Below are 9,687 nucleotides of genomic sequence, written 5' to 3'. Positions count from 1 at the left end.
GTTCAGCCATTATTTGCCCAGTTCTAGATGGTAAGAGTGGAGGATGATGTACCAGCTTTCTCTTAGAGGGCATGGTGTCAAATAATCTGCTAACTATATAGCTGGTCAAATAGTGGGACAGAATGCATGAATATTTCATAGATTTTAAGGCCAGAAGGAATCATGTAGTACAGGAGGTCAGACATCACAGGCCCCAGAACATCACCCACCCACTCCTAGAGTATGCTCTCAACTTCTGGCTGAGTTACTAAAGTCCTCAAATCTTGATTTAAAGCAGAGGTGAGCAAACTACAGCCCTCGGGCCACATCCAACCCGCAGGACCGTCCTGCCCAGCCCCTGAGCTCCCAGCTAGGGAGGTTAGCCCCCGGCCCCTCCCCTACCGTTCCCCCTCCCTTGGAGTTGCGCCGCTACACGGGCAGCGCAGCTTGCACCCGCCCACCTTCCAGGCTTTCCAATAAGCCTGTCCTGCCACTCTGAGCGGCATGGTAAGGGGGCAGGGGGAGAGGGGGCTGGATAAGGGGCAGGAGGTCCCAGGGGGCGGTTGGATGGGGCCAAGGTTGGGGGTGGTGGTCAGGGAACAAAGAGTGTGTGTGGGGGGGTTGGATGAGTCAGGGGGGTCTGTCAGGGGGAGGGGGTGTGGATAGGGGTCAGGGGGGCCTGTCAGGGGACAGGGAGCGGGGGGGGGGGGTTGGATAGGGGTTGGGGTCCTGGGGGGTAGTTAGGGGCGGGGGGTCCAGGGAGGGGGCAGTCAGGGGACAAGGAGCAGGGGGGTTGGATGGGTTGGGGGTTCTGAGGGGGGCAGTCAGGGGGCAGGAAGTGGGAGGGGGCGGATAGAGGGCGGGGCCAGGCTTCCCTACCCAGCCCTCCATACCGTTTCGCAACCCCGATGTGGACCTCAGGCCAAAAAGGTTGCCCACCCTGATTTAAAGACTTCAAGTTAAAGAGACTCCACCATTTACCCTAGTTCAAACCAGCAAGTGACCTGTGTCCCATGCTGCAGAGAACGGTGAAAATCCCCAGGGTCTCTGCCAGCCTGACCTGTGGGGAAATTCCTTCCTGACCCCAAACATGGTGATCAGTTAGACTCTGATTATGTGGGCCAGACCCACCAGCCAGAGACCTGAGAAAGAATTTTCTGTAGTAACTCAGAGCCCTCTAGTGCCCCATCTCTGGCTGTCAGACATATTTGCTAATAGCAGTCACGGATGGGCCATATGCCATTGTAGGCAATCTCATCATACCATTCATTCCATAAACTTTATCAAGCTCAGTCTTGAAACAAGTGAGGGTTTTTTGCCCCCACTACTCCCCGTGGAAGGCTGTTCCAGAACTTCACTCCCCTGATGGTTAGAAACCTTCATCTAACTTCAAGCCTAAACTTATTGATGGCCATTTTATATCAATTTGTTCATATGCCAGCGCTGGCCATTAATTTAAAGAAGTCCTCTCTCCCGGCCCCTCTGATGTATTTATAAAGATTTCATTTCACTGAGTCTCTTCAAGTCATTAAAACTAGTCTGGATGATTCAGCTGAATGCATGTATTTGATGTCTAATGCTCATATTCAGTTGCAAATACATGTATATGACATCCAATATGTATATTCAAACTACTCACTTTGAAATCAAATTTCAAACCTCAGACACTGAGTACATCAGGAACTGTGCAGATACTTCAGAGCTATTATTTGTTAATTTAATAGATTCCCATGTTATGGGATTGATTCATAAAGGATTTGTGAAGAAAAAAAAAAAGCTACAGTTCACTCAATTGTGTGTTTAGGAACTACTGTTTAACCAGGTGAAACGAAAGAGGTAGGCGTTTAAAAATATAACAGACATATTATTAAGTTGTTAACTATGTGTATGGTGAGATTATTCAAAACAATTAGGGTTGCAATTTCCTCCATGCTCAGTTTGGAGGTCTCGTGTTTGAGAATCTTAGGAGAAAGGCCAGATTAACATTATGTGTAGTTTAGCCTGGCCATTTGAAGAGTGAACTCTTTTCTAAAATGGCTGTTTTTATGGATTTTTATATTGCTGAACTGGTTTTATTTTGCTACTCTTTTTTGGTTTCATTTTACATCTGATGATGTTTTGGAACACTTTTTCTCTGAAGATGTTAAAATTTGTGGGTGAGATGATAATGCCCAAGTCATTGGACTTAAGTCAAAGGAGCTATGCTATTTTACATCAGCTGAGGATTTGGCCCATTAATCTTTCTATCACTCAGTTTATTCAATTTAGGGGTTCTCTTTTTTAAATTTCTTAATTATAGTCACTTAATTTTTTTTAAAATGAAGTTCTATAGCTTAGGGGCAAATTTTCACAAGTGTTCATCCAAGCCTAATGAATTGCCCCCCCAATTTTATGAATGTAAAAAATAATCTACTGATCTGTTTTATACGGTCACCCATCACTGCAGTATCTGAGCACCTTCCACATATGATTAGTAGCAATACTAAATTCTTGTGACAAAGCTCTGTCCTTGCCTCCGTGGGTCCCGCATTTCCTGGCGGATTTTGCTCACCTCAGAGGCTCACTGTGACCCTCCACGTAACCCTTCTCTCTAGAGACAAGGGTCACAGTCTACTGAGCCATTTTCCTCATAAGCCAGCAAGGGAGGTGAGGAGAAGTTATCCTTCCTTGCACAGTCTCTGTTGTCTCCCAGTCTCAGTGATTAATCAGGAGGCAAAGGTGCAGGGGGGAGCCCAGGCTCACCCTCTACTCCAGGCTGCAGCCCAGGGACCCTAATAGTATCAGCTATGGTAGCTGACCTTTTAGAAACATAACATGTACAATTCCCTGGGCTACTTCCCCCACAGCAGCCCTCACTTCCTAAAGCTCCACTTCACCCTTACCTCAGGGCCTCCTTCCTTGTGCCTAATATGGTGTGTACTACTCAGCCTCTCCAACAGCACAACTTCCTTCCACAATTCCTGACATGCACACCCACCTGACTGGCTGGGAGGCTTTTAACTAGTTTCAGTCAGCCCCTGATTGGCTTCAGGTGTCCCAATCAACCTAGCATTCTCCCTGCCTTCTGGAAAGTTCTTAATTGGCCCCAGGTGTCTTAACTGATCTGGAGCAGCTGCCATTTCACTTAACCTGGTACCAGGGATTTGTTTAGCACGGAGCTAATATATCTGTCTCCCACTACTTTTCTATAGCTGTCTGGCCTTGCCCCGTCACATTCTGTAGTGGACTTCCTGGAGAAGTAATAGAACCTAGATGCCTGACAGTCTGATCAATTCAGGTATCTGCATTTTATTATTTGTGCTTGTAAGTGATTGCACTTAAAATTGCAGGCACAAAACAGCCGGTGCCATTGTAGAGGCTGTTTTTGAAAATATGACCCAAACATTTATAGGTTGAAGTAGATCTGAGCTCTCACTTAAAATATGATATGAATGGCTTGAGACTTCTCTTAGCCGATCACATTGAGCAATTTGTTGCCTTATTACGAAACTAAATAATGGCCTTATTGCTAAATGGTATGACAGTATCCTCTTTTAAGAAATACCCCATTAAATTTGATATGATGATGAAAAACTTATCTGTAAAAACTGCATGATTAAGCTAGGAAAATATTAACCTAGCAGCTTTCCCTAGTAAATAGTTCCTTGTGTATTAGTACTGCTTTTTTCAAATGTCCCACCTACCTCTTTTCTATTTATAACTGAAAAAAAGCATCTGATCTTTACACAGTTGCTGCTGGGTTCTGTTTTCTTATTTTCTGAAAGGGAAGTTAACCACTCTCTTGCACAGAAAAATCAATTTGGGGAAATGAAGATATCCCTATAAGAATGGGCATACTGGGTCAGACCAAAGGTCCATCTAGCCCAGTATCCTGTCTTCCAACAGTGGCCAATGCCAGGTGCCCCAGAGGGAATGAACAGAACAGGTAATCATCAAGTGATCCATCCCCTGTCACCCATTCCCAGCTTCTGGCAAACAGGCTAGGGACACCCTCCCTGCCCATCCTGGCTAATAGCCATTGATGGACCTATCCTCCATTAACTTACCTATTTCTTTCGAACCCTGCTATAGTCTTGGCCTTCACCACATCCTCTGGCAAGGAGTTCCACAGGTTGACTGTGCGTTGTGTGAAAAACTACTTCCTTTTGTATGTTTTAAACCTGCCTATTAATTTCATTTGGTGACTCCCTAGTTCTTATGTTATGAGAAGGAGAAAATAACACTTCCTTATTTACTTTTTCCGCACCAGTCATGATTTTATAGACCTCTATCATATTTCCCCTTAGTCGTGTCTTTTCCAAGCTGAAAAGTCCCAGTCTTATTAATCGCTCCTCATATGGAAGACGTTCCATGCCCCTAATCATTTTTGTTGCTCTCTTCTGAACCTTTTCCAATTCCAATATATCTTTTTTGAGATGGGGCGACCACATCTCCAAGGAGTGTTCAAGATGTGGGCATACCTTAGATTTATATAGAGGCAACATGATATTTTATGTCTAGTTATCTATCCCTTTCTTAATGATTCCCAGCATTGTTTGCTTTTTTGACTGCTGCTGCACATTGAGTGGATATTTTCAGAGAACTATCCACCATGACTCCAAGATCTCTTTCTTGAGTGGTAACAGCTAATTTAGACCCAATCATTTTATATGTATAGTTGGGATTATGTTTTCCAATGTGCATTACTTTGCATTTATCAACATTGAATTTCATCTGTTATTTTGTTGCCCAGTCACTCAGTTTTGTGAGTTGCTTTTGTAACTCTTCACAGTCTGCCTGGGACTTAATTATCTTGAGTAGTTTTGTATCATCTGCACATTTTTTCACCTCAGTGTTTACCCCTTTTTTCAGATCATTTATAAATATATTGCATAGGACTGGTCCCAGTACAGAGCTCCCGGGGGACATCACTATTTACCGCTCTCCATTCTGAAAACTGACCATTTATTCCTACCCTTTGTTTCCTATCTTTTAACGAGTTACCAATCCATGAGAGGACCTTCCCTCTTATCCCATGACAACTTACTTTGTGAAAGAGCCTTTGGTGAGGGACCTTGTCAAAGGCTTTCTGAAAATCTAAGTACACTATATCCCCTTGTCCACGTGCTTTTTGACCCCCTCAAAGAATTCTAGTAGATTGGTGAGGCATGATTTCCCTTTACAAATACCGTGTTGACTCTTCCCCAACAAATTACGTTCATCTGTATGTCTGACAATTTTGTGCTTTACTATAGTTTCAACCAGTTTGCCTGGTACTGAAGTCAGGCTTACGGGCCTGTAATTGCTGGGATCACCTCCGGAGCCCTTTTTAAAAATTGGCATCACATTAGCTATCCTCCAGTCATTTGGTACAGAACCTGATTTAAATGATAGGTTACAAACTACAGTTAGTAGTTCGGCAATTTCACATTTGAGTTCCTTCAGAACTCTTGGGTGAATTCCATCTGGTCCTGGTGACCTGTTACTGTTTAGTTTATCAATTTGTTCCAAAACCGAACCTCAATCAATGACAGTTGCTCAGATTGTCACCTAAAAAGAATACTCAGGTTTGGGAATTTCCCTCACATCCTCAGCCGTGAAGACAGATGCAAGAATTCATTTAGTTTCTCCACAATGGCCTTATCATTCTTGAGTGCTCCTTTAGCATCTCGATTGTCCAGTGGTCCCAGTGGTTGTTTAGCAGGCTTCCTGCTTCTGATATACTTTAAAAAAAAATTTGCTGTTACTTTTTGAGTCTTTGGCTAATTGTTCTTCAAATATTTTTTTGGCCTTCCTAATTATATTTTTACACTTCATTTGCCAGAGTTTATGCTCCTTTCTATTTTCCTCAATAGGATTTAATTTCCACTTTTTTAATGGATGCCTTTTTGTCTCTCACTGCTTCTTTTACTTTGTTGTTTAGCCACGGTGGCACTTTTTTGGTGTTCTTACTATTTTTTTGAATTTGGGGTATACATTTAAGTAGAGCCTCTACTATGGTATCTTTAAAAAGTTTCCATGCAGCTTGCAAGGATTTCACTTTTGGCACTGTACCTTTTAATTTCTGTTTAATGAACTTCCTCATTTTTTGTAATCCCCCTTTCTGAAATTAAATGCTACTGTGTTGGGCTGCTGTGGTGTTTTCCCTGCCACAGGGATGTTAAATGTAATTATATTCTGGTCACTATTACCAAGCGGTCCAGCTATATTCACCTCTTGGACCAGATCCTGTCCTGCACTTAGGACTAAATCAAGAATTGCCACTTGTGGATTCCAGAGCTAGCTGCTCCAAGAAGCAGTCATTTAAGGTGTCAAGAAACTTTATTTCTGCATCCTGTCCTGAGGTGACATGTACCCAGTCAATATGGGGAGAGTTGAAATCCCCCATTATTATTGAGTTTTTTATTTTTATAGCCTCTCTAATCTCCCTGAGCATTTCACAGTCACTATCACTATCCTGGTCAGGTCCCTACTGCTATATTCTTATAGCATGGAATTACTATTCATAGAGATTCTATGATACAGTTTGGTTCATTTAAGATCTTTACTTCATTTGATTCTACGTTTTCTTTCACGTATAGTGCCACTCTGCCACCAGCACGACCTGTTCTGTCCTTTCGATATAGTTTGTTCCCTGGTATTACTGCGTCCCATTGATTATCCGCATTCCACGAAGTTTCTGTGATGCCTGTTATATCAATATCCTCATTTAATACGAGGCACTCTAGTTCACCCATTTTATTATTTAGACTTCTAGCATTTATATACAAGCACTTTAAAAACTTGTCACTTTTTAGCTGTCTGCCATTACATGATGTAATTCAATGGGATTCTTTTTCATTTGACTGTTTCTCATCAGATCCTACCTGTACTTTATCCTCGTCCATTCTCTCCTCTTTACTAGGACATAGAGAATCTCCATTAATAAATCCTCCCCTAAGGGATGCCTCTGTCCAAACCACGGTGCTCCTTCACACCTGTCAGCTTTCCCCCAGCCCTTAGTTTAAAAACTGCTCTATGACCCTTTTAATGTTAAGTGCCAGCAACCTGGTTCCATTTTGGTTTAGGTGGAGCCCATCCTTCCTGTATAGCAGGGGTGGCCAAGCTGAGCCTGAGAAGGAGCCAGAATTTACCAATGTACATTGCCAGAGAGCCACAGTAATACATCAGCAGGCCCACATCAACTCCCCCACCCGTTCCCAGCGCCTGCCACCCACTGGCAGCCCCACCCATCAGTGCCTCCTGCTCCCTCCCTGCATCTCCCGATCAGCTGTTTCGTGGCGTGCAGGAGACAGCGGGGGGGAGGGCGGAAAGGAGTGAGGGCATGGCAAACTCAGGGGAGGGGATGCGAAGGGGTGGAGTGGGGGTAGGGCCTGTGATAGAGCCAGAGGTTGAGCAGTGGGCGCCCCCCGGCACACTGGAAAGTTGGCGCCTGTCGCTCCTGCCCCAGGGTCGGTGCCTATACAAGGAGCTGCGTATTAACTTCTGAAGAGCCACAGGTTGGCCACCCCTGCTGTATAGGCTCCCCCCTTTCCCAAAAGTTTCCCCAGTTCCTACTAAATCTAACTCCCTTCTCCCTACACCATCATCTCATCCACGCATTGAGACCCTGCAGTTCTGCCTGTCTAACTGGCCGTGCACGTGGAACTGGAAGCATTTCAGAGAATGCCACCATAGAGATCCTGGACTTCAATCTCTCACCTAGCAGCCCACATTTTGCCTCCAGGACCTCTCCCCTATCCTTCCCTATGTCATTGGTACCTACATGTACCACGACCACCAATTCCTCCCCAGCACTACACATAAGTCTATCTAGATGTCTTGAGAGATTCGCAACCTTCGCACGTGGCAGGTAAGTCACCATGCGGTTCTCCCAGTCATCACAAACCCAGCTATGATCAAATCCCGCACAAATATTACCTTTCACCCATTCGCTGATCAGAACCTTTTCTCGGGCTTAAGGGTATTCTTTTCTAGTGTAGAAAGGGCCTTAGAAAGTGGGAAAACAGTGCCTGGAGCAGGGCCGTCCCAAGCTATTTGGGGAAGGGGGCTGGCCTCAGGCCTCCGTGGGAGGGGGGTGCTGGCCACTTGCTGCAGGAAGTGGAGTGACCTTGCCCCAGCCTGCTCTGCTCCCCTGGCTCCCAGCCGCGCCGCCGGCGAGTGCTGGGGGGCGGTTCCCCGCTCCCCCCAAGCCTGGGAGCCAGGGGAGCGGAGCAGGCTGCAGCCGGGTCACTCCACTTTCCGCAGGAAGTGGCCAGCCCCCTTCCTCCCCCCGTCCCCCACGGAGGCCTGGGGCCAGCTCCCCCTGCTCCCGTCCGTGGAGAACCACCCCCAGCACTCACCGGTGGCGCGGCTGGGAGCCAGGGGCACGGAGCAGGCTGGGGCTGGGTCACTCCACTTACCACGCCGTGAGTGCAGGGTCGGGCCTGGCTGCAATCTTCAGGGGTGTGGGGGTAGGGCTGGGGCAGGAAGAGGCGGGGCTGGGGCGGAGCAGGGGCGGGGCCTGGGAAAGAGCCAGAGCAGGGGCTGGAGCAGCACACAGCTGCACAGGGCACCCAAATTTCCTGGTGCCCTACCCAGCTGCGTGCTTTACGTATGGGTAAGGACGGCCCTGGCCTGGAGCATAGCAGCGTATAGCAGTGAGGTTTTGAAAGTGATCCGGTCTCCAGCTGGCACCTGAGCGTCTAGACATCTTGGGCACTAAGTGCTGAGAGCTTATTTGGAAAGAACACATCACAATCTGCTTTGACAGTCCCCTTTCTCAGTACCCACAACTTTCTGGAAAATACAATGCAGAGCTTCCAACAGAGGCACTTTGAAATTTCCCCTGAAGGGGACTTGCCCAAGGTCATACAGGAAGTCTGTAGCTTTCAGCCAGGAATAGCATTCTGGTCTTCAGGCTTCTAGTACTGTGCTTTTACCACAAGATCTTCCTCCTCCTCTGTCATCTTAAACAAATACAAATGCAGTCTGACAGTAGAACAACAATGGCTAACTGGAGATATGCATTTCTATTAATTGAGCCTTTCTGTACATAAATATTGCCTATTCTAATATCTATCTTCTAAATTTTATTGTTAGTTTCTCATTCATTGTACATGTACAGAAAAGGCTTGGCAAATATACAATTAATTAGGTATATTTTTAAAGGTAAAATGCAAGTCTAAGATGATGTGATCTATTTCCCTCTAGATACATAAGGATGTATATGAGCTTCCTGAATGTTGAGATCATGTGTGTATTCCTAAATGAGAACAATAGTATTTCTTGTACAATCCACATTTCTAAATGCACTGTTCAAGGGAGGTCTAAGAGCAACAGACATATTAGTCCAACTCCATTGACATCAACAGAGGTTTAGTGATTTAGACTGGCTGAGTATCTGTCCCCATATGTGACAACACACCAGGAAAGATAATTTCTTTGGGGGAAAAAAGGGGGGTGGGCAAAGGCAGATAAAGTATTCCACCAAGAATTTGTAAAATATATATTTTTCAAGTGTTTCGGCCTGGTTGCCTGAGTTCCTCCTGTCAAGTGATAAGCAGCCTTGATTCCCATTAACTTCAGCTGAATCTCATGGTGGTCAGCACTTTATGAAGGTGCTCAACATCTTGCAGCATTGGGCCATTCTAGATTGTGCCTATAGCAACACTTATAATTAAGAATGTCCGACAACTTCCATTATAAAACCCTGTTTTCAATTGTTTCTAATATTGCCCCACTGGGATT

This window comes from Chelonia mydas, chromosome 9 (genome assembly GCF_015237465.2).
Source record: "Chelonia mydas isolate rCheMyd1 chromosome 9, rCheMyd1.pri.v2, whole genome shotgun sequence".
NCBI classification, from domain to species: domain Eukaryota; kingdom Metazoa; phylum Chordata; order Testudines; family Cheloniidae; genus Chelonia; species Chelonia mydas.
The sequence above is the reverse complement of the archived record's forward strand: the minus strand, read 5'-3'. Positions refer to the sequence as shown.